Source organism: Symphalangus syndactylus, chromosome 3 (assembly GCF_028878055.3).
Source record: "Symphalangus syndactylus isolate Jambi chromosome 3, NHGRI_mSymSyn1-v2.1_pri, whole genome shotgun sequence".
NCBI classification, from domain to species: Eukaryota; Metazoa; Chordata; class Mammalia; order Primates; family Hylobatidae; genus Symphalangus; species Symphalangus syndactylus.
In genome coordinates, this window is record NC_072425.2 from 79,430,991 (window position 1) to 79,455,591 (window position 24,601).

Genomic DNA, 24,601 nt, shown 5'->3' on the forward strand with positions numbered 1-24,601 from the left:
ATGGGAATTTACAATGTAGGAAAGGCTGTAGAAGTGTGAGTAAGGTGCACAAAGGATGTTATAACAGACTTAACCAATCTTTGTCAACTACACATAGTAAAATATTTCAATGTAATAAATGTGTGAAAGTCTTTAATAAATTGTCAGATTTACATAGACATAAGATAAGACATACTGGAAAGAAACCTTTCAGATGTAAAGAATGTGGCAAATTTTTTCACATGTTCTCACTCCTAACTCAACATCAGAGAATCCACACTAGAGAGAATTCTTACAAATGTGAAGAATGTGGCAAAGCCTTTAACTGGCCCTCAAACCTTATTAAACATGAGAGAATTCATACTGGAGAAAAACCCTACAAATGTGATGAATGTGGCAAAGCTTTTTTACGATCTGTAAGCCTTATTATACACAAGAGAATTCATACTGGAGAGACACCGTACAAATGTGATGAGTGTGGCAAAGCCTTTAGGTGCATCTCAGTCCTGAGAAAACATAAGAGAATTCATACTGGAGAGAAACCCTATAAATGTGAGGATTGTGGCAAAGCCTTTAAATGGTTCTCAAATTTTAGTAGCCATAAGAGAATTCATACTGGAGAGAAACCTTACATTTGTAAAGAATGTGGCAAAGCCTTTAAAAAGGGCTCATACCTTAGTGGACATAAGAAAATTCATACTGGAGAGAAACCCTATAAATGTGAAGAATGTGGCAAAGCCTTTTCGTGGGTCTCATGCCTTACTAGCCATAAGAGGACTCATACTGGAGAGAAACCCTATAATTGCGATGAATGTGGCAAAGCCTTTAAATACTCCTCAAACCTTAATGAACATAAGAAAACTCATACTGGAGAGAAAGCCTACAAATGTGAAGAATGTGGGAAAGCCTTTAAGTATCGCTCATCCTTTAGTAAACATAAGAGAATTCATTGTGGAGAGAAACCCTACAAATGTGATGAATGTAGCAAAGCATTTAAGTGCACTTCAGACCTGACAAAACATAGGATAATTCATACTGCAGAGAAACCGTATAAATGTGAGGATTGTGGCAAAGCCTTTAAACAGTTCTCAATCCTTACTAGACATAACAGAATTCATACTGGAGAGAAACTTTACATTTGTAAAGGATGTGGCAAAGCCTTTAAACAGGCTTCAGACCTTAATGGACATAAGAAAATTCATACTGGAGAGAAACCCCACAAATGTGAAGAGTGTGGCAAAGCCTTTAAGTGGTTGTCACGCTTTACTAGACATAAGAGGACTCATACTGGAGAGAAACCCTATAATTGTGATGAATGTAGCAAAGCCTTTAAATACTCTTCAAACCTTAGTGAACATAAGAAAATTCATACTGTAGAGAAACCCTACAAATGTGAAGAATGTGGGAAAGCCTTTAAGTGTCGCTCATCCCTTCTTGATCATAAGAGAATTCATACTGGAGAGAGACCCTACAAATGTAAAGAATGTGACAAAATCTTTAACTGGGCCTCCAGCCTTCTAAAGCACAAGAGAATTCATATTGGAAGGAAATCTTACAAATGTGAAGAATGTGGCAAAGCCTTTAAGTCTTGCTCAAGCCTTTCTAATCATAAGATACTTCATACTTCAGAGAAACTCTAGAAATCTGAAAAATGTGACAAAGTTTTATCTGGAACTCAAATGCTTCTAAACATAAATCATAATGGAGAGAAACCCTAGAAATGTGAAGAATGTTACAAAACCTTTAAATGTTTGTCACACGTTACTGTACATAGGAGAGTGTCACACATTACTGTACATACTGGAGAGTGCCCATACCAGTACAAAGAAAGGGGTATTACATTTAGTCAATGCTCATAGCTTATAGTATATGAAAGCAGTTATAGTTGGGAAATATTGTAAAAATACCAAGAATGTAGCAAAGCATTTAACATCTGCATAAATTCTACTCAAATTTCAATACTTCATACTTAAAGCATAATAAGTGTAATTAAGACTTTTTAGAAAATATAAGCCTTTATAGGAAACAAGAGTATTGATTCTGAAGATAAATATTAAAACTATAAAGAGGGTGTAATCACTTCACTTTGATCACAGATCTTTTTGTACACATATTTTATGCCAGAGGAAAACCCTGAAAAAGCTTCTAAAAGCTTCTATTACTTTATGAAACATCAGAGAATTTGTATTCAAGAGAAACACTACAAATGTATTGAATGTGGAAAAACATTTGCTTTTTTCTTTATCATTTATTATTTTTATTTGGACAACATATATACATATGTACAAAATACCTACTCTCAGAATCCTCTTTTATAATTTCATTTGTTTTACAAAAACAGGACAGCAAAATAACTTAGGTCACTAATACTGTACAAAAATAAAACTGATTAAACAGTTGTAAAGATCAGCATATTACAGTGATACAGATCATCTTTTGTGAAAGAACATCTCAGTCTATCCAGAGTAGTGTGCTAAATCTGTCTGCAAACTGACAAACTAATGCATTTCTGTAATACCAACTTCCAAATATAATTCTCAAAAGAAACATGATGTGGAACTAAAGTTTAAACTTTAAAACTTTAAGCCAGGGAATCATTCCACAATGGTAAAGGGCTTTCTTATTGCCTAACAAAGGAGTGGAGATATGTTAACTCTAAAACTATTAAATTTTCCAGAATATGACAACTACTTATAGTATTAGATAAAACAACATTTCTTCCTTTTTAAACACCTGCAATAGTCTTTCAAAAATTCTTTTAGGTTAGAAAAGTAAAGAAAAATTATTATCCTGCAATTGGATTTTCCTAAGTTAAATCCATGGTCTTTTTAATATAAAAAGTAACTGTTTCATAGTTTTAGTGTTCAACGAATGGAGTAGTCCTATTTGAACTGTATCTTGATATAGTAAATCTAATTTGAATGCTGGTTCCTCTTTTGTGACATTTTAAAACAGGATTTAATCACAAAGAATAAAAATTCTGAGGTTTATATGTTACATAACTATAACATATAAGAGCATATCAAATGTGTGTTTGTCAACAACTTGAAAAGGCAAGTAACAACGTTCTGGGGAAGCAAATTGTGCATTTTAAAAAAAAAAAAACAAGTTGCTGCATTTATATCTACCTAAGTGCTTGACAAAAGCCACATATAGATTTACTCCTGAAACTATAAAGATTGTCTTTCACTGACTTAGCTTTGTTTTCTTTCATTTCTGTGAGGGAAAGATGACTTTTGACAAGTTAGCAAGTTGCTAGGCAACCCCAAACTCTTCACTCACTAAAAGGCAGCATGCAGAATATCATAAGCAGAACCATTCCATGAGCTCAGTAAGAAGTAGACAGCCTAACCTGTTTCTTTCTTTTTTTTTTTTTTTTTTTTGAGATGGAGTCTCGCTCTGTCGCCCAGGCTGGAGTGCAGTGGTGCAATCTGGGCTCACTGCAAGCTCCGCCTCCCAGGTTCACGCCATTCTCCTGCCTCAGCCTCTCCAAGTAACTGGTACTACAGGCGCCCACCACCATGCCTGGCTAATTTTTTTTGTATTTTTAGTAGAGACGGGGTTTCACTGTGGTCTCGATCTGCTGACCTCGTGATCCGCCTGCCTCGGCCTCCCAAAGTGCTGGGATTACAAGCATGAGCCACTGCGCCCGGCCTAACCTATTTCATATGGAAGAACAGATGCCCTTAAAACTTACTTTGGACACAAAAATTAAAATTTGGTTTAAAATAAGTGTTTCCAAAACCTGAAACAGAGGTAGCAAGTGTTCTTTAGTGGCAAAACATTTGTTTAAAAACTACAGCTTAGACGAAATCAGACAAAAAAAATGTCTGCATTCAGGCATTTGACAGAATCAGAATGTTGAATATAGAAAAGAATACAAAGATAAAATTATTACATAAATTGTTTTTATGTAATTTTAAAAGGAGGAGATTAATGTTGAAGAGGTATATTTACATTCAAAGTGTACTTTTTTCCATTGAACTATAGAATTTTCCATTGAATTTTAGAATTTTTGAAAAGCAAATATTGATCCAATTCAACTTTTAAATACCTTCATGCTTTTCCTTTATACCTGTTGTTCATGTAATAGGACTGAGTCAACAACTGTTGCTGCATCAGAGCTATGAGGGGTTTTTTTGTATTAGATCAGCACCATTCATGAATTATTCCATGGATGAGTGAGGATACTGAAATGCAAGATCCATGATGAAAATCTAAGTGCAGAGGTTCTTTTTGGTTGAATTAAGCCTTGTAAGGGATACATGAGGTAGATGTTTAGAGTAATATTCATCTGCATTTTAATGAGAGGGAAACACTTTAAATGTTTGTAGTAAATTGTTTTACCAATTGCAGTTTTATGTAATAAAATGAAGTTAGTGTTGTAACACTTTTTTTGAGATTATGTGTGAACTTAATTTGTTTTAAATTCAAATTGTGTTTAATGTATTAAGACTATAATGCATGTAATGAAATGTTATCTTGCCACCAACATTAAATTGTCCTCTTAGTCAAGGATGTAAAAGATGGTAACAATATATTATTTGGTAACATAGTGAAATGACATCTCCAGTAATCCCTGTTGCCAGTGGTTTTAAACTACAGATAACTTGAAGAACATTGCTCCCATAGATTGCATTTTTATTTTTCTTTAAAGTTATTTAAAGTTATGTTTAATTTTTGTGAGTATGTAGTAGATGTACATGTTTAGAGCATGTATGGAATATTTTGATACAGTCATTACATGTGTAATGATCTCATTAGAGTAAAGGAGATCGCTATTACCTCAAGCATTTACCCTTTGTGTTACAAATACTCCAGTTACACTTGTTATTTTTTAAATGCACAACTAAATTTTTAAGGACTACATGGTTATTATGATCACAATGAAAACTTATAGTAGGAGTTCCATTAAAATCTATATTTTTTTTTGAGACAAAATCTATATATTTTTGAGTCCTGAATGACTATTAACAAAATTTTGTCCTGTATTTTTATTTGAACATGTGTCCTCTTTCTCTACAAACGTGTAACATACACAGACTTTTAGTTTTGATTTACATAGAGTTAAATGTACAAAGCCCTTACTCTAAAGATAATCTTTAGATGTAAGGGAATTATGAGGCAAGTAATTGGGTTCGTGTGCATGTGTATGTACCTATTTTGAAAAGAAAAGAATATTGAAAGAAAATAATTTTTATAGGGTTGGTAATTTACTAGAAAACTAATAGTATGATTTAGCCATATGTCCCAACCCAAATCTCATGTCGAATTGTAATCCCCAGTGTTGGAGGAGAGACCTGCTGGGAGGTGATTGAATCATGGGGACCTATATTCACCTTGCTGTTCTCATGATAGAGAGTTCTCATGAGATCTTTTTAAAAAGTGTGCAGCACTCTCACCTTCTCTTTCTCTTTTTCCTCCTCTGGCCATGTAAGTTGTGCCTCCTTCACCTTTGCCTTCTGCCATGATTGCAAGTTTCCTGAGGCCTCCCCAGCCATGTGTTCTGTACAGCCTGGGGAACTATGAGTCAATTAAACCTCTTTCCTTTATAAATTACTCAGTCTCAAGTATTACTTTATAGCAATATAAAAATGGACTAGTACAACTAGCAACTTCAAAGATTCTCAAAACAAATCTGTATTCTCTACTTTGTATTGAACTTATTTTTGTAAAATATTATGGCTCATGATTCAGAATCTCCCCATGCCAATTCTCTGTCTTTATTTGCCTGCCACTCATGCTATAATCATAATTTTTTTGTTTCTTATAATATTCTTGTTTCACAAAGTATTCTTTGTATGAACTGGTCAGGGATTATAAAAATAATTTTTATAAAATTTAGAAGTGCACAGAAAATAATTTTTAGATGCAAGCAATTCCACAATGATTATATTATTTTCACTGTCTTATGAGCTGCATGTGGGCCATGAAGATTTCCATTAAAAACACACATTAAAATATAAAATGTGGCCTAAAAGTATCAAAAGAAGAGAGGGGGAACCTCACATCAAAGCCCACATTAGAGCTGGGTGTAGCCCAGCAGTTGTTGCTGGGCTTTCCTGTGGGTGAAAGAAGCTTAGGGTGGGGCCCTCTATGGTTGTTCACTGTTGATGGGTGCAGGGAGAGCTGCTTGGTGTCTCAGGACTTCTGCCTACCTGGTCTTGACTCTGCCAAGAGTTTCCTTCCAGTGGAGAAGTTGTGTGCCCAGCCGCATGTCCATCCCTCATGGGGAGCCATGCTCAGTGTCTGGGGATGAGGACCCTCAGTCCACAAACTGGGGATCCACCTGGCCTCTGTGCATGGCTGCCTCCCAGGCTTCCAACCACTGGCAACCCTTGACCAGTCATTCTCAGCCAAGTCCCCACATCATGGTGTGCCCACGTCACAGGGCTCAGGAGTCCCCCAGGACACAATCCTGCCTCAAAGTCTCAGGTTCTCATATAAGGCAGGATGATGAGGGGGCAACCATGCCTTTGACTTGTCCTGCATCTGAACTGGGCACAGTTCTCTCTGCTCCACATATGTTACCTCATCAAATAGGTCACAGGAACAATCAGGTTGGGGGTGGTGATTGCACTGGAACTGGAGGGTTTCAGTTGCCAGAGCCTTCCAAGAAGCCACATGCAGCTGGCTAAGTCCTGAGCCCAGGGCAGAAACCACTGGACCCAGCCTGTAGGGTGCAATGACCAAGGGTGGGTTCAATGCCTGGAGTCAGCCTTGTGATCTGGTCTTAGGGGTGGTTGAGAGGCAAGCAGGGCCTGATAGAGTAAGAGCTGGGGGCCTGGGAGGTGCCACACCTATGCCATAACAGAGTTCTCAGGGACCTTAGGTTTCCAGAGCCAGGCAGCCCATGTTCAAATCCTAACTGCTCAATTTCCTGGCTGTGTGATCTTGGGCAAGTTGCTTAACCTCCCTGTGCCTACATCCAGGATGGGGCTGCCATTTGATGAGGTAACATCTCTTAAGATTTGGTAAGTATTTTATTGGTAAAATGTGGGCATGCATTTCTGTAAACATACAGATAGGACTGGTCTTCCATGGCCTTCTAGCCATGGGCTCTCAGCTCCTATAGGCAGTGGGTCAGGGCTGGCCTGGGCTGTGGGGAGGCCCGAGGAGCCCTGTTCAGTCAGCTCCTCACATATCCTGCTCTTGTAGGACTGCTGCTTGTGTGCTGCACTCCTGCTGGCATGGGTTACATAGTCAAAGCTTCCTGGTAGACTCCACCCACTCATCCCCAGAGGAGCCCCATGAAAAGCAGGTGCTCTGGACAATAGGGAGTCTTTTGTCCAGAGGGAGGGGAGTATCTAGTGTGCCAAGTGCTCCTACATTGCCCAGGAGGAAAAATCACACTGATGGGGCATGGAAGGGGCAGATTTGAACCCTGCCCATAGCATCATACCCACTAGGGCTCCTTCAGTATCCAGCAAGAAGCACCTAGGTACCCACCCCCCCTGTGTCACCAGCCCCAGCCCCCCTAGCCCCAGCCCTGCCCTGTCACACTTTCAGATCTGCAGACACACACACACACCTTCCAGCCTCAATCCAGGTTGGGGTGCAGTGGGCCCCATTTTCCTCCCTCCTCAGGGCCCTCATAGATGAGGCTGGATGGCCCCAGACAGGCTACATAGTCATCATGAATGGGACAACTAGAAGGATAGGAGATGCAGAATTCACGTTGTGTGGCTGGCAGGCTGGAGCTCATTTTCCCAGGAAAGTTCTGTTTTGCAAATCAGGGATGATGGACTGAATCCAAACCCTACCACTGTACCTCAGCATGGTAGGCAGCAAGCCACAGCTCCAGTCCTCATCCAGTCATCCCACTGGGTCAGGCTCGTCACAGGCTGTCCTGTTGCCGAGGGACCAGCATGACCAAGGGATACTGACAGAGCCCCTCAGTCACCCCATCCTAAGCCTCTAACCACAGAGAAAACCCCCTCTCTGTATTGTTAAAATTTTAAGAAAATTGAATTCATCAAGAATTTGCCTACACATACAACAGGCCCCCAAACAACCAAAGTGAAATAAAGTTAAACAAGAGAAAACCATGACCACCACCCTAAAACAGCCTTGTTGAGTCCACGAAGCACCTGGTGCCCCATCATCATATGTTTTTGTAATATTTTCAAAGTTAACGCTGTGTTCTACTCATTGTCTTAAAGGGGGTCCTCAAATTGTATACAATGAAGGCCCACAAACCCTGGCTGTACCCTGGTGAGGGGAATTCTCACTTGTCTTAAGTCCCCATGGCATGATTTAAGTAATTTATTTCCTTTGCCAAGGGCAGGAATAAATCAGAGGGAATGGAAAAGATTCAGTTCCTGGGTGAGGCTGCAACCTCAGGACCCCTGGGTCCCCTGGCTGCAGGTCCCTCACCCTTAGAAATTAAAGTGGCACTCTGAGTAGAAAAGGCACTGCCTGGTCTTCCCCCGCCCACAGAGTCAGGAGTGGGTGACAAAGGGTGCAGGGCCCTGGCCTCTGTTCCAGAGACCTGGTTTAATTCATCAGGGGCACTGCTCACAGCTTTTGAGCAACATCAGATGGTGTGGGTGCCAGGTAGTTGCAGCTTCTGTTTCTGATAGAGGCCTGGGGACCAAGATTTAATGGATTAGTTAAGATGATGTGAAAAATTGATCTACAACCTACAATTTATGGCCTGAAGTTTTTTGTGGACTGTGGCATGTATTTTTCAAGTCCTGCATCCTAAAGTCCCGGGGACACACAAGGGCAGCGTTATTTTCCCACCTTTGCCTTCAGGGCTCATCTTCGGCTCCTTTGCTCAATGCCCTCCAGACTTTTAAAAGAGGAAGCTTAATTTTATAGAATTAAAAAATAGAAATCAGTACTTCATTATCTGGCTGTGAAATAGTGGTGCCCTGTTTTAATTTTAGTAGCTAATAAAATGCCTTTCCTGGAATTAACTACTTCTAATTTAACCACCACACGATTTTGGCTACTTGGATAGAGCGTTTTATGAACTGTTGTATTTTGCACTACAGTTTTTAAGCTCCAGTATTACATATTTTTCTCAAGACTTATCAGGATTTTTTATATAAAGTAATATACTAGATGGAGGAGAAAAGGTAATCAGGTAAAATACAAATATTAGCAAAATATAACAGATTAAAACTTCTTTTATTTGAAGTTCTCTCTCCTTATACTCTCACCCCACTCACTTTGTTCCCACTGTTGCTATAGAAATGATTTGGGAAACAATGGTCTTAGCTGCATCATTAATTCAGTATGTCTTCCAACTGGTTTCCAATTAGGGGATCAATTTCAGGCCAGTTGGACTTAAATGACTTTATGGAAACAGAAGAATCAGCCGTGCCTAGCAAGCACAGCTGAGCATTCTGTGAGGAGCCCCGGGTCCACTTCAGTTTTCCCGCAGAATCAGGACAGCCACACAGGCCCATGTCCCTGTGACTCCTCGGCCACATGAGGTGCATGTCTTCAGCCACCATTCCCTTTGGAGAGGACCATTTCTTTCCCTGCTCCAGGACTATACCTTGTTATCCAGGACCCATTAGAATGAGCATGGGAGTTTCAAGCTTGGTGAAATTCAACCTTGGAGGCAGTGAGGGAGAGATGGCAGGGCTGGGGCTCCAGTGTTGGGAAGTGGGGACCCAGCCATCCTGGGAGATGAGGCTGCAAGTCCTGGCCATGCTCCATCATCTCAGGGGACTGCACTTACACGGCACAAATTCACAGCCAGTATGGCAAGAATTTCAAGATGGTGACAGAAGAGCATTTTGGGTGTTTTTTGAGATGGAGTCTTGCTCTGTCACCCAGGCTGGAGTGCAGTGGCCCGATCTTGGCTCACTGCAACCTCCGCCTCCCAGGTTCACGCCATTCTCCTGCCTCAGCCTCCCAAGTAGCTGGGACTACAGGTGCCCGCCACCACACCCGGCTAATTTTTTGTATTTTTAGTAGAGACGGGGTTTCACTGTGTTAGCCAGGATGGCCTCGATCAACTGACCTTGTGATCCACCAGTCTCGGCCTCCAAAAGTGCTGGGATTACAGGTGTGAGCCACTGCGCCCGGCCCCAGAAGGGCATTTTCAAGCTCAAGCCGGGGCCCTTCTGAGTGAAGGTCTTGTAGCTCTCATGCCACGACCTCCTCCATGCTGGTGCTCATGCTTTTGTGACTGGGAAATCCCATGGGGGCTGCAAGCAGATCTCAGCTCAGGGTAAATTCTGGGTAAGGGAACAGGCTCACGCAGGCAAATCAGCTCTGGGAGCCCAGGCAAGGGGTGGGGGAAGGCTCAATCACCCTCAGCTCCAGGGCCTCCTGCCTGTGTCCTCTTCTCCCTCTGGTCTGCCGGCAGTGAGGGCTGGCCTAGGAATTGGACTGGACAGTTGCCTGCCCTCTTTTGTTGGACAGTGGGCGGCAAACAGCTAGAGAAGTCCAGGTGTGCAGCTTGCCATTATATGAAAACAAGCACATTGCAAAATAGGATAATCACAGAGCCCTTAACATAAAACATTTACAAAATTAAGCTTATGCAGGGCCATCAATCAGGTTTCAAGCATTTCCAAGGATTGAATTTATAAAGACAATGCATTCTGATCATGTAGAATTAAGTTAAAAATTAAAACAAAGAGATAATCAGAATAAAAATCTTTCAAGTTTGGGAATTAAGAAAACAATTTTAAATAAAATACATGTCAAAGAAAAGAGGCGCATTGGAAATAAAAATACTTTAAATTTAATGACAATAAAAATATATTATACCAATATGAATAATATGAAGCTAGACATTTTTGTAAGTAGACTTACACTATAAATGCATGGTAAAGAAAAGAAGAAAGCCTGAAAGTCACTTATATGCACAGTTATCTCAAGAAGTTAATTTTAAACCTCAGAGAAAGTAAGAAGAAAGTTATAAAGAAAAGAAATTGATTAAATAGAAAACAAGTCGATAACTGTTAAAAAATAACTCTGGAATGAAAATTCTTCCCATAAAAATTCTAGATTTAGATGAACTTTCCTGGTCACACCTGTTAAACATTTGAGAAATTATGCTAATTTTACACAAACTCTTTCAAATAATAGACCAGGAAGTACTCTCCACAGCTTGATTATGCATCCAGCATAATCTTAATACCAAAATGTGATATAGGCATTATAAGAAGGTCTACACAGACTAATATTTTTGCCACCTCTGAACACAGATGCAAAGACTCTAGACAAAATATTAACAAGCCCCAAATCCTCAATATACAAAAATAATAATATTACTTGAATTAATTGGGTTTATTCCAGGAATGCAAGATTGGATTCTCATTCTTAAGAATAAGAATTAACCAATGTAGTTAAGCATGTACCTAGTATAGAGTAGAAAATTGTATAATAATATTAAGATTCATCAACAGCATTTGATAATACTTAACATCCATTCATAATAAAAATAAACATTTAGAAACTAGGAATAGAAGGTAGTTTCCTTAATCTGGCAAAATAAATATACAAAAACTTATGGCAAATATCAACATGATGGTGAATTGTTGAAAGCACTCTGAGATTGGGAACAAGACAAGAATGTCTGCGACTATAAATTTCAATCAACCCTGGCCTGGAGATCCTGGGCAGTGCAATAAGGCAAGAAAAAGAAACAAAAGTTATAACTATTAGAAAGAAAGAAATACTATTGTCATAATTTGCAGATGATACAACTGGGTAAGTGAAAAACCAAACAGAGCCTGAAGATCTTTTATTAAAAGCAGTAAGTTTGGCAAATATTTCTATATACATCAATAAACTGAAAAAACTTTCAAGTTAGCATGTATAATAGCATACAGTGTCAAATGCTGAGTAATGAATCTTGTGAAAGGTATGCAAAACCTCATCAAGGAAAAATATAAACCTTCAGAGACATTTAAAAAACATATAAATTAGGAATACCATACTTATTGGTACTGGAAAACCCAATTATGTAAAGATGCCAATCCTTTACAGATTGATTGGTAGAGCTGATGAAATACTAGTCAAAATCCCATATGGTTTTCTGTGTAAACTTACAGGGTAATTTTGAAATTTATATGAAAAAATTAATGAGTTTGGAAGAACTGAGAGGTAGCTTTTTATCCATAAATATAAAAATAAGTCTCCTACGATATTAGTTCATTCTCACACTGCTATGAAGAAGTACTCGAGACTGGATACTTTATAAAGAAAAGAGGTTTAATTGATTCACAGTTCTGCTTAACTGATTCACAGTTCTGCATGGCTGGGGAGGCCTCATGGCAGAAGGCACCTCTTCACAAGGAGGCAAGAGAGAGAATGAGTGCCATCTGGGAAAATGCCAGATGCTTATACAATCATCAGATCTCGTGAGAATTCACTCATTATCATGAGAACAGCATGAGGGAAACCTCCTCCATGACTTAATTACCTCCCACCAGGTCCCTCCCAGGACACATGGTGAGTATGGGATTATAATTCAAGATGAGATTTGGGTGGGGACACAAAGCCATACCATATCATCTATAGCTGCAGGAATTAAGATAGTGGAAAGAAGCACAAACAGAATTGTCATCAGCCCAAGGGAAGGGAATTAGAGGTAGCACCTCTGCCAGACTCCCAGCTGCCACCTGCCTGTCTGCTACAGAGCTCTGCTATAAACAGACAAATCTCTGATGATGAGAATGGGCTGGCACCCCTTAGAGCTGGGCATAGCTGAGAGGTCAAGAGGATGGTGAGCTCTCTCTCCATGGGCATCCTGGACAGTTCAGAGAAATAGCCAAGCAGGGTCCACAGACAGCAGTAGAAGGCAGGTCTGCTGAGAAATGCCCTCATGGATACCTTTTGCTTCGTCCCAGGTCCAGTTGGAGCCACCTCTGGTCAAGGGGTGGCTGCTAGTTTGGGGGAGAGATGCTGGATTGATAAGGATGCTGAGTTTCAGTGACTAAAAAGGCCAAATTGATCAGTGACATCTGACATGGGGAAGGGGCAGGCAGTGGTGGCTCCAGCATCCTGAACAGCTGGCCTATTATAACAGCATCCAGGGGGAGCAGGAAGAGCCACACGTGTGCCAGTTTCCATGCATCTGGCCAAGGGGCAGCATGAAGGACTCACAAGGCAGCTGGCAGGAAACACATCCTGAAAGAAATTCACGTTAGAAACATCCTGGCAACCTGGTGCCACTTAACTTTCTCTTTCTGCTTTAATACGAGGGAAAGGAGATGCCCAGGAAAAAGAGATGCAAATGTTGCTTAACAAGAAAGTCCAAAAGTCAGATAAGTTGAAACAGCTTTCTTCTCCTGCCAGAAAGATCCAAGTGTGGAGAGAAGTTCCAGCCTGGACCCCCATGCACAGGTGCGGAAGGCTCTACCTGCCCTATGACTGCAGCAAAGCCCTGGGGCCTCCCTTCCCTGGTAGGACAGTAACAGGTGAGCCCAGCTGCCAAAGGACACCTGGCTGACACACTTACCTGAGTAAGCCCTGGTCTACTCAAAGGAGAGGGAGATATATTTACTCAGACATTTTTTTTTTTTTTTGCTTTTGCTCTAAATTACAAAGACCAGATGGAACATTTTATTAGGTATCATTGATTAAATTAAAAATTATAACGTTACACGGGTGACTACGAGGAAGACTTCTGATTTACTAAGGCTAGCCCTTCTGGGAAAACCACACTGAGGCCAAGGCTAGCCCTTCTGGGAGTTCCAGCAGCCTTGCCTGGTGACAGTGCTTGACCAGCCATCTCTAAGAGGAGAAGGCCTGTGTGTGCCCATCCACAAAGGAAAGGGTGGGTGGATTCCATGGGCATCCTTTCTCATTCATGCTAGGGAAAAGTGGGGGCAGGTGCTGAGCAACATCAGTGCAGGGCGCCCCAGCAGGGCAGCCTTGAACAGATTAGGCATTTCTGTAATGAAACCTGGGGCCAAGAGGAAGGAATAACACCTGCCTCCTGGAACTGTTGCAAGTGACAGGCATATCCCATGGAAGGCTCACTGTTATGAGCCAAATAGACAACACTTCCCTGTCCTTGCTGACTGCCACACCAGCTGTATGGGTCTCCCAGATGTTCATTCCCACCTCCCTGCAAGACAGGAACTGTCCCCACCAAGAGGGAAGATGGCCTGGAGCAGGTGCAGCTGACAAGGGCCTGTGCCCTGGACCGTCCATTCCTCCCAGAGTCTTCCTCTCCTGGTGTAGTGCCTGCTGGTGTGGGCATTGGTTTTGCGGATTCCTGGGCAGACTCCAGGATCTGCAGAGGTCAAGAGCCTTAGGTGGGATTCCCCATCTCACACGCTGCTCTATCCCAGAACATGTAGACAGAAAGGACACAGGGCTAGAAGAGATTTGGAAGTCTGCCTAGGTCATTCTTATTTGAATTCCCGGCTTCTGGCAGCAGAATTCTGAGAAAGACAAGGGATATCAGGATGGGTGGAAAAGTCCTGAGGGGCTAGGGGCACTGGGGTCTCTGACCGCCTCTAGCCTGAGGAGATGCCCTGGGATTACCTGCCCTGTGAGCTATCCTCCAGGGTGTCCCTGCTTAGTTTACGTGAGGTTCCCAGCGACATCCGACTTCTCCCAACACTTTCCAAACATAAGCCCCATTTTCTATAAGCATCATGAGACAAGGCCTCATTACATGAAGATGGAATGCCTGGACACTGAGAAGAACTTTCCCAGGGAGATTCCTGTCCTCTGGGGCCCTGGCCCTCTGTCTCATGAGCCCTGCAATTTGGTCCTTGTGCGTTCTGTGGAATTCTTCACTCCTGGCCCTTCTGTCCTGGGGGAACAGTGGCCTCTGCTCAGTAGGACATAAGCCTCACCTCTACTTTCCCTCTTTGATCACGGCTGTTTCATCTCAAATTGCTGTCAAGGAGCCTCTGAAGTAGAAAGGACAGGCTTGCCTGCATTGGTGTTTGAGAGTCAGTTTATTCCTTCCAAGTAACTGGCCAAGAAATGGAAATAATCAAAGGGGAATAACAACCAGCATTTAGAAGTTGTTCGTAGCTAGAGGGACTGGCACACAAGCAGCCCGCACGGGATGACTCTGCCGCCCACTTCCCCAGATGACAGTCCGGGCACATCTCTTCTGTGGGGCTGTGTGCTCTGTGGGGTCCTGGAGACCTGGCCAGGTTTGTAGCTCTCTTGGCAATGAAAGACAGAAGCAGGCAGATCCTTTGAGATGCCCAACTCCATCTAGGGAACAGCCCACCTCTTCAGCAAACTCCTATGTTGTGGTCTGAGTTGTATTTCCCCAAAAATTCAGCTGTTGAAGTCCTAACCCCTAGGACTTCAGAATGTGGCTATATTTGGAGATGGGCTCTTTAAAGAGACAAATAAATGAAAAGGAGACCGTTAGGTTGAGCCTTCATCCAATATGACTTGGTTTCCTTAAAAAGAAGAGGCGATTATGACATAGACAGCTGCAGAGGGAGGAGTCGACCATCTGCGCACCAAGAGGAGGGGCCTCAGGATGAACCCACCTTGCCCACACCTTGACCTTAGACTTCCAGCCTCTGGGATTGTGAGGCAACAGATTTCCACTGTTTAAGCCCCCAGTCTGCAGTACTTTCTCATCATCATTTGAGCTTCCAGGGCTGGATGAGCCAGAGGTGTCCTGGTGTGGATCTTCTCCTTGCTCCCGCTTCCAGCACAGGTGCTGAGAGGATGCTGGAAGTGGGGCAGGTGGCAAGTGCCTTTTGTAAGTGGGATCCCATTTACACATACACATTTCATTTTCTGGTCAAACATATTTTCTCATTGCTTTCTAAATTTGAATGACATGAACACATCTCCTGGACTCACAGAGCCTATGGTCTATTAGGAAAATTAATAGTCACCTGGAGAAACTGAGGAGAACATATGTGATCATTTGGATTGCCATTTGGTGAAACTTCATCCTTCTTCCCCTTGCTGTGGGGGTGGGGTGACTTCCCCACTGTGGATTTGGGGAGGATATTCGCACACCAATGCATGCAAGCCTGGCCTTGCCAGCTCAGAGTCCACCCCAGTGCTTTGGGAGGCCAAGTTGGGAGGATTACTTGAGCCCAGAAGTTTGAAACCAGCCTGGGCAACATAGCAAAAGCCTGTACCTACAATAAATGAAAAATTAGTCAGGTATAGCAAAGCTTGCCTGTTGTTCCAACTATTCAGGAGGCCAAGGTGGGAGGATCACTTGAGCCCATGAAGTTGAGGCTGCAGTGAGCTGTGATTGTGCCACTGCACTCCAGCCAGGGCAGTGGAGCTGGAACTTATTTATCTAAAAAATTGAGCACACACATATTCATCATATTGTGCTATAATAGGGTGAAAAGGAAGTGTCCTTACTCTAGGAGAGGAGTCAGCGAATGACAGCCTGTGGACCTAAGCCAGCCTGTTTCTGAATGGCCCATGAGCTAAAAATGGTATTTATATTTTTAAATGGTTGAAAAATAATCAAAGGAATGATAATGTTTTGTGACACATGCACTTTTTACGAAAGTCACATTTCCAATTAGTAAAGCTGTATCGGAATGTAGCCACATGCTGCATGGCTGCTTTCAGGCTACAGCAGCAGTTTCGTAGTTCAGACCCAGGATGCCTAAACTACTTACTTTCTGGACCTTTATAGTAAAAGCATGCTGATCCCTGAAGAAAAGGCAGTCTTAGGGTGAAAAACAAAAGTGTTGCCTCACATAGTGTGAAGCACAGCTGCACTGTGACCCTGCAGCAGAGTGAAGCAGGCTTGAGGGCATCTTTCAGGAACTTGCTCAGGCAGCCAGCATCTGACACCTCCTACATGCCCAGGTCTGTGAAAGTCTGCTGGCCCAGCACAAGGAAGCAGAGGATTTTACCCTGTATTTATTTGCAGGGAAATGTCCCATTCTATAACCTTGACTTTAGCGCCAAATCTTTCCTGCTTACGCACTGTATTTCTTCTTTCCTTCAAGTTCTCATGACTTATCTATTCTCTGAACACCTTTCCAAGTGCAGTGTCTTTACTGAATATGAAGATAGAGTTAAGATGGTCATCTGCCTGTCCATGCTTCCACCAATTCTGCCATTTATCCATCCTTCCATTCATCCACCCATCCAGCAACCTTTCCATCCATCTGTCCATCCACTCATCCATCTGCCTATCCACTCACGATTCATCCACCCAACTACCACCCATCCATATCATGATCTATCTACTCATCTATCCATCCAGGTATCCACTCATTCATCCATTCACCCATGTAAACTTCCACACATTCATTCAGTGAGTATTTCCCAAGTGGCCATTTGCCAAGTGCCACGTCTGCTCAGAGATACGCTGATGAACAGCTAAGTCTGTGCGTTTGTGGAGTGCACAGTCTTTTGAAAACAGGAACAACCTACTCTGTCGTTACAAATAATAATGAAAAAAAGTAGAGGAAATGGGAAGTTATCCTGATGATTGGAACGGAAAGAGAACTTTCTGAGAAGGGGAAGTTAATCCGAGACTTGGAGTTGACAAGTAAAATGACATTTGAAGTGTGAGATTCCCAAGGCTGGACTAAGCTGGCCCCTGGGGCTGGGGGCTTGGAAAGGGTCACAGCCAGGAAGGGCCCTGGAGAGATTGGGGACTGCAAACCAGAGTGGATTCTCATGTTCATGACATACTGTGACAGTGCCTTGTGCTCTAAGCCTCCATAGCAGGACAGACCCAGCACTTCTGGGGAATGGAGGGTGGCAGGAGATGCTTGCTCAGAGGCTTTCTGGATCATGTGTGCTGGGAGCAAAAATTCACCTCAGAATTCACGTCCACTGGAGCCTGTGAATATGGCCTTATTTGGAAATGGGGTCTTCATAGATGTGGTCAAGTTAAGATGTTAGCATACTGAGTAAGGGTGAACCCTAAATCTACTGACTGGTGTCCTTATAGAAGAGACACAGAGAGGAGACGTAGAGCAGAGGCTATGTGAAGACTGTCAGAAATTGGAGTGATGCATCTATAAGCCACTGACTGCTGGAGCTGCAGAAGCTGGAAGACGAGAAGAATCCTTCCCTAATGCCGCTGGAGGGACCAAAGCCTGCCAATACCTTGGTTGTGTACTTTTGGCCTCCAGAACTGTGAAAGAATAAATTTCTATTGTTTGTATTTGGAGTCACTCAGTTTATGCTAACCTGCTATCAGAGCCCAATAAGCCAGCACATTGTCCCCATCCAGGGCAAATTGCTCCCCCTTAGTTACATGGCTCCTGGCTGGTGCTTACTTTGCCACGTGCCCAGGACACAGTAGCCCCTAGGCAAGGCCGGCATTTTTGTCCAACCCATCCCACCTGAGGCCTTAATTGTAGCTCCTTGTGGGGCCCAGCTAGTGGCCTGGCACACACAGTAATTGCTTTAGAATTTACACATAGTTGCTTTACTTATTGTAAAATAACCATGGCTCTGCTCCCCAGCCCATTCTTCATCTTGAACCCTGTGGCTCCCATCTTCTTGGCCAAAAGCTAGGGGGCCCCCAAGCTGGCTACTATGAGTCCTGACCAGCTGGTGCAGTCTGATGAGGATGGGGTTTTCTTTATCATCTATAAAAATGAGAAATCCCTAAACAAAGAAGCACTACCCACTTTGGAGCTGAGACTTGGATAGAATTCAGTTTCATACTCAATAGGAAATGATTTATAAGAAGTTTGGAGGCCAAAAATATTGGCCTGAAGAGGTGGGTAGACAAAATAATTTATCAGAAAATTCCAAGTGACGGTCTGTAATGGTTGGCATGCTGCATGGTGCAAACCTTTCCCAGCCAGGACAAGTGATGGGGATCTGCCATGGTTGCCAGTGGCTAGTCTTAGTTTGGTTCAGAGCTGTGAGGATGGGCAGACAGCCATCTGTCATTGTCACAGAGCCACTGTTGCCTCTGCTGCCCAGAAGCATCCTCCCTGAGAGGACCTGAGGCTCCCAGGCACACACCTGATCTTCTCGGTGAATTTTAGGCTCAGTGACCCCACCTCTCAGGAACCAGTGCACTGTGGATCCTGGTGGGCATGGAGCCCATTAAGACAGTGAGAAGAACATTGAGCTAACAAACGGAGCAAGTGATCGTTTTCATTGGGAGACAGGGAAGACAGAGGTTGGGGCAAGTCCAGCTGCATCTCCACGAGACAGAGGGCACCTTGGGTGATGAATGCCCAGGGACACCCAGCTCCTCCCACCTGGGCTGTAACAGACACACAGCAGTGGGCTCACCAAGCAGTAATGCCAGTGACCAGTCAGGTGACTGAGGCTGGAGCACAGGAGCCAGCGGCTGCACAGTGACTGTTTCCAAGTCTGGGTGCTGCAGCCTTGTTCTGGGGCCCCTTGCATTTGCCCAGAGCATGGTCAGCTCAGCCATTTTCCCTTACCTGCCTAAATGAAGCCCAGACATTCCCTGCACACAACAGAAGAATAAGCTCAACTTCCAGAGCTTCCTGAGTGTCCAGGCTGCTTCTGTATTTCAGAAGAAAGTTCTTATAGGTGTAGTTGAGTTTGGGCAGCCTGAAGTCCCCGGAATCTGTGAGATTCTCTGACCAGGGAGAAACACAAGGCGAGCCATCCCTGGACCTGGACACATGTACATAGTCCCGGGGGCGAGTGGACACTGACCACACCTGTGACACTGAGACATCATTCCCCGTGCACACAGGAGACACCTGCGTGCCTGTGCTGCTGTTTCCAGGGCAGCATGCTGACCTCATCGCAGAAGTTGCTGAAGATATCACTTGAGTTGCACTCTGTACTTGAAAGTAGATGCTGATTTGGAAACCACTCCCCCAATAAGATGGATGAAAGTTTCAACATGGAAAAGAGGTGTTGTTGTTTTTTAATTTGTGGCACTTTCTCTGGTGATAGAGATGGCTGTGCAGTTCTTATTTTTGAACCCCATGTACATAATGCTTATTAATATCAGTACCATCCATTAATCAGCAAGGTTTCCATTTTTAATCATCTATTGATATATGGACTGTGTCTTTGTAGAACTAAACAAATTTCTACTCTTTGTGCCCCTCTACCACCTTGAGGCAGAGAGGTGCATGGCCGTGGGATGAAAATGTTCATTTACTGCCTGCTTTCTGATTAGAACATACCTAGTCCATGGCTTCAGATGGCTTTTATACAGAGGGACTTATGGCCACCTTCCTGTTATCCAGACACACAACATTGTTTTTTCAGGAGCATAAGGAATGCAAGGACACAATTGTTGCCCAGGACCAGCCCCAATGCGGAGGCAGAGAGGATTGCAGGGCTTATTGTTTCCTTGTTCATGGGCTGTTTCTGGGGCCGGGTGCACTTGCCCCAGCTGCTGAGCTGCCAATTCCTCTCTGCTGTGCTCTCCTGGGCTTTGGCAGGCACTTGTCCTTGGAGCATTTGTCTGGGAAAGTGAGGTAGGACCAAGGTGACTAATTAAATTGATATATCACAATAGACTACTGTGTAACCATTAAAGGTTGCCAAGTTACAGAACAATATGTACCATTCTGTACTGCCATAAGAAAACCATTTCTTCTTAGAAGGGGAAATAGGTGGTTGGCAACAGGGAAGAGGAAGGTCAAATTCCTTTCTGTTTTGTAATTCTAACTTATCCTTTACTCATGTACACATTAAATTTAAGTTGCTGGCTGGGAGTGATGGCTCATGCCTATAATCCCAGCACTTTAGGAGGGCAAGGTGGTTGGATCACCTGAGGTCAAGAGTTCGAGACCAGCCTGGCCAACATGGTGAAATCCTGTCTCTACTAAAAATACAAAAATTAGCTGGGCATAGTGGCATATGCCTGTAATCCCAGCTACTCGGTAGGCTGAGGCAGAACAATCACTTGAACCTGGGAGACGGAGGTTCAGTGAGTCATGATCGAACCATTGCACTTCAGCCTGGGCGACAGAGTGAGACTCTCAAAAAAAAAAAAAAATTTTTTTTTTAGTTGCTTTACCTGTGCTAAACTGGAGGTAAATGTGGAGTCAGTGATTTAATAGTTAAATAGAGGCAGTGAAGAGCTACTACTGCTTGGCTAATTTACACATATTGATAATAAATAACAATGATAGCAGGAATAGATCTCATTCAACTCCAGGAAATTCTTAGTTTTTATGTTGCTTCATTTACATCATACATCTGCAAGCAGGCTAACATGAATATCTGACTTGTGTGTTCCTTTGTCTTGTTTCAATGTGTCTAGATTGAATTTGCCAGGAAGAATGTGCATAGTGCCAATCAGAAAATTCAGGATGCTCAGGATAAGCTCTACCTCATGGGTGGAGTGGAAAAGGAGCATTGGATACGATGATACTGATGAGTCCCACTGTGCTGAGATAAGATGACTGGGACGGTCATTCACTGGTTTCTGAAGAAGTTCTTACCAGACTTTTCATTTCAATTTTTCTATACTGTGTCTTAGAATACTCTATCAAAAGGCTGAACAATACCATGTACATAGGTGGCTAGTTATGTGGCAGAAAAGCAAAACTAGGCAGGGAGTAATTTTATCTAACAACCTATGAGTATACATATGCCCCAAGTGAGATACAACTAAATGAGAAACACAGGCCTTGCCCTCATAATGGGTACAGACTAACAGGGGATACAGCCAGCCATGCTGTCCTGTTGAGCCTTTTTTTTTTTTTTTTTTTTTTTAATGCTCCTTGCAGAAGAGGGCTATTTCACAGGCAGTACGCTCAGAGTAGCCAAGTCCAGTTGTTTTTTAACAGCATAAATACAGGCACTATTGGCTGGGTGCGGTGGCTCACACCTGTAATCCCAAACTTTGGGAGGCCGAGGCAGGCAGATCACGAGGTCAGGAGATCGAGACCATCCTGGCCAACATGGTGAAACCCTGTCTCTACTAAAAATACAAAAAATGAGCCAGGCATGGTGGCACACGCCTGTAGTCCCAGCTACTCAGGCGGCTGAGGCAGGATAATCGCTTGAACCTGGGAGGCAGAGGTTGCCGTGAGCCAAGATCACGCCACTGCACTCCAGCCTGGGCAACAGAGCAAGACTGTCTCAAAAAAAAAGAAAATATATGGGAAGACTATCTCAGGCAGCCTTGGAGTGGGGTTGGTTGAGTCATATTGCTTCCTGGAAGAGATGAATGGTAAGCGGTTATTAACCATTAGTTAATGGGTGAATAAACTAGGAGAAAGGGCAATAAGGTGACTGAGGTTCCAGAGGGAAGACATAGCATCTTGGCTGGGTGCAATGACTCACACCTGTAATCTCAGCACTTTGGGAGGCCAAGGCAGGCAGATCGCTTGAGCCCAGGAATTCAGGACCAGCCTGCGTAACCGTGAAACCCCATCTCTACAAAAAATTCAAAAATTAGCAGGGCATGGTGGTGTGCATCTGTAGTCCTAGTTGCTTGAGAGGCTGAGGTGGGAGGATCACCTAAGCCTGAGAGGTCGGGGCTGCAGTGAGCCATGATTGTGCCACTGCCCTCCAGCCTGGGTGACAGACTGAGACCCTGTCTCTAAAAAAAAGAAACAAAGAAAGAAAGAAATACCCTTTTATAGTCCTAGCAAGTGGTTCTTTGTGTCCCAAAAGCTCTGAAGTCAATATGAACTGTTCGTTCATGTCTTGTCATCTTATTTGAGGAGGGAATATGTACATTACACTACTAACATGAAGTCTATTTCCATTCTTTTGGGTCTCCCCTACCTAATATGTTTCTTCAGTTTAAGATGATGAACTTTGTAGACTCAGGCACTAGTTCAAATCCTTACCCAGCTGTTTTCCAGTTGTTAACTGAAACCATCTACTTAGACTCTAAGCTTATATTCATATCTATGAAATGTGAATAATACTGCTGCACTCGGCATTGTAATAAGGATTTTTAAAAGCCAAAGAATCCACATATGTGGTGGACACATAACCAGCTTACTGTCATTGAACTAACTTATACATCGCACTGTTGGATCCACTGCTAATCTTAAGTTTTATTTTTAGCAAATTGAGTCACATACTCTTGCAATTGCCGGCAACCTGACTCAGCAGCTCCAGACCACGTGCCACACCCTCCTGTCCAACATCCAAGGTGTACCACAGAACATCCAAGATCAGGCCAAGCACATGGGGGTGATGGCAGGCAACATCTACTCAGTGTTCCGCAATGATACCTCCTCTAAAGAAGTGTCTGACAGCCTCCTCACTTCTAGCAAGGGGCAGCTGCAGAAAATGAAGGAATCTTTAGATGACGTGATGGATTACCTTGTTAACAACATGCCCCTCAACTGGCTGGTAGGTCCCTTTTATCCTCAGCTGACTGAGTCTCAGAATGCTCAGGACCAAGGTGCAGAGATGGACAAGAGCAGCCAAGAGACCCAGCGATCTGAGCACAAAACTCATTAAACCTGCCGCTGTCACTAGTGCATGCTGTGGCCAGACAGATGACACCTTTTGTTTTGTTGAAATTAACTTGCTAGGCAACCCTAAATTGGGAAGCAAGTAGCTAGTATAAAGGCCCTCAATTATAGTTGTTTCCAGCTGAATTAAGAGCTTTAAAGTTTCTGGCATTAGCAGATGATTTATGTTCACCTGGTAAGAAAAGAATGCTAGGCTTGTCAGAGCCTATAGCCAGAACTCAGAAAAAATTCAAGTGCACTTACGTTCTCATTCTATGGCCATTGTGTTCCCTCTGTCACTGTATTGAATAAAAACGTCTTCATGTGGGCTGGGGTAGAAATTGGTGTCTGCTCTGGTATGATCTGAAAAGGCCTCTTCACTGCTTTATCTGAAGATGCTTGCTGGCCATTTGTATGTCTGCTTTTGAGAATTATCTATCCCTGTCCTTTGCCCACTTTTTAATGAGGTTATTTGGGGGCAGTGTTGTTTGTTTGTTTACTGCTGAGCTGTTTCAGTTCATTGTATATTCTGAATATTAGTCTCTTATGAGATAAATAGTTTGCAAATATTTTCTCCCATTCAACTGGTTGTCTCTTTACTCTGTTGTTTCCTTTGCTGTGCAGGAGGTTTTAGTTTAATATAATCACATTTGTCTATTTTTGTTTTCGTTGCCTGTACTTTGAGGTCTTTGCCAGTAAGTATTTGCCTAGGCCAATGTCCTGAAGTTTTTCTCCTACGTTTTTTCTAGCAGTTTTACAGTTTCAGTTCTTAGACCCCCTTAAGTCTTTAATCCATTTTGATTTGATTTTGTGTATGGTGAGAGATAGGGTCTACTTTCATTCTTCTCCATATAGTTATTCAGTTTTTGAAGATACTCTCCTTTCCCCCATGTGTGTATGTTCTTGGAGCCTTTCTTGAAAATCAGTTGGCTGTGAATATGAGGATTTATTTCTGGGTTCTCTATTCTATTCCATTTATCTTTGCATCTGCTTTTATATCAATACCATGCTATTTTGGTTACCACAGCATTGTAATGCTTTGAAGGTAAGTAGTGTGATGCCTCCAGCTTTGTTCTTTTTGCACAAAATTGCTTTGGCTATTTGGGCTTTTTATTGGTTCCATATAAATTGTAGTAATTTTTCTATTTTGGTGAAAAAAAGACATTAGTATTTTTATAGAAGTTGCACTGAAATTGTAGATTGCTTTGGGCAGTACAGTCATTGTAATAATATTAGTTCTTCCAATCCATGAGCATGGGATGTCTTTCCACTTGTTTGTGTCCCTTCAATTTATTTCATCAGTGTCTTGTAGTTTTCTTTGTAGTCTTTAACCTTGTTGGTTAAAT

General features: G+C 42.7%; 1 pseudogene; it reads left to right on the forward strand.

Moving 5' to 3' along the window:
* Positions 1–23,565, forward strand: LOC129478528 (perilipin-2-like; annotated as a pseudogene).
* The last annotated feature ends 1,036 nt before the right edge of the window (positions 23,566–24,601 follow it).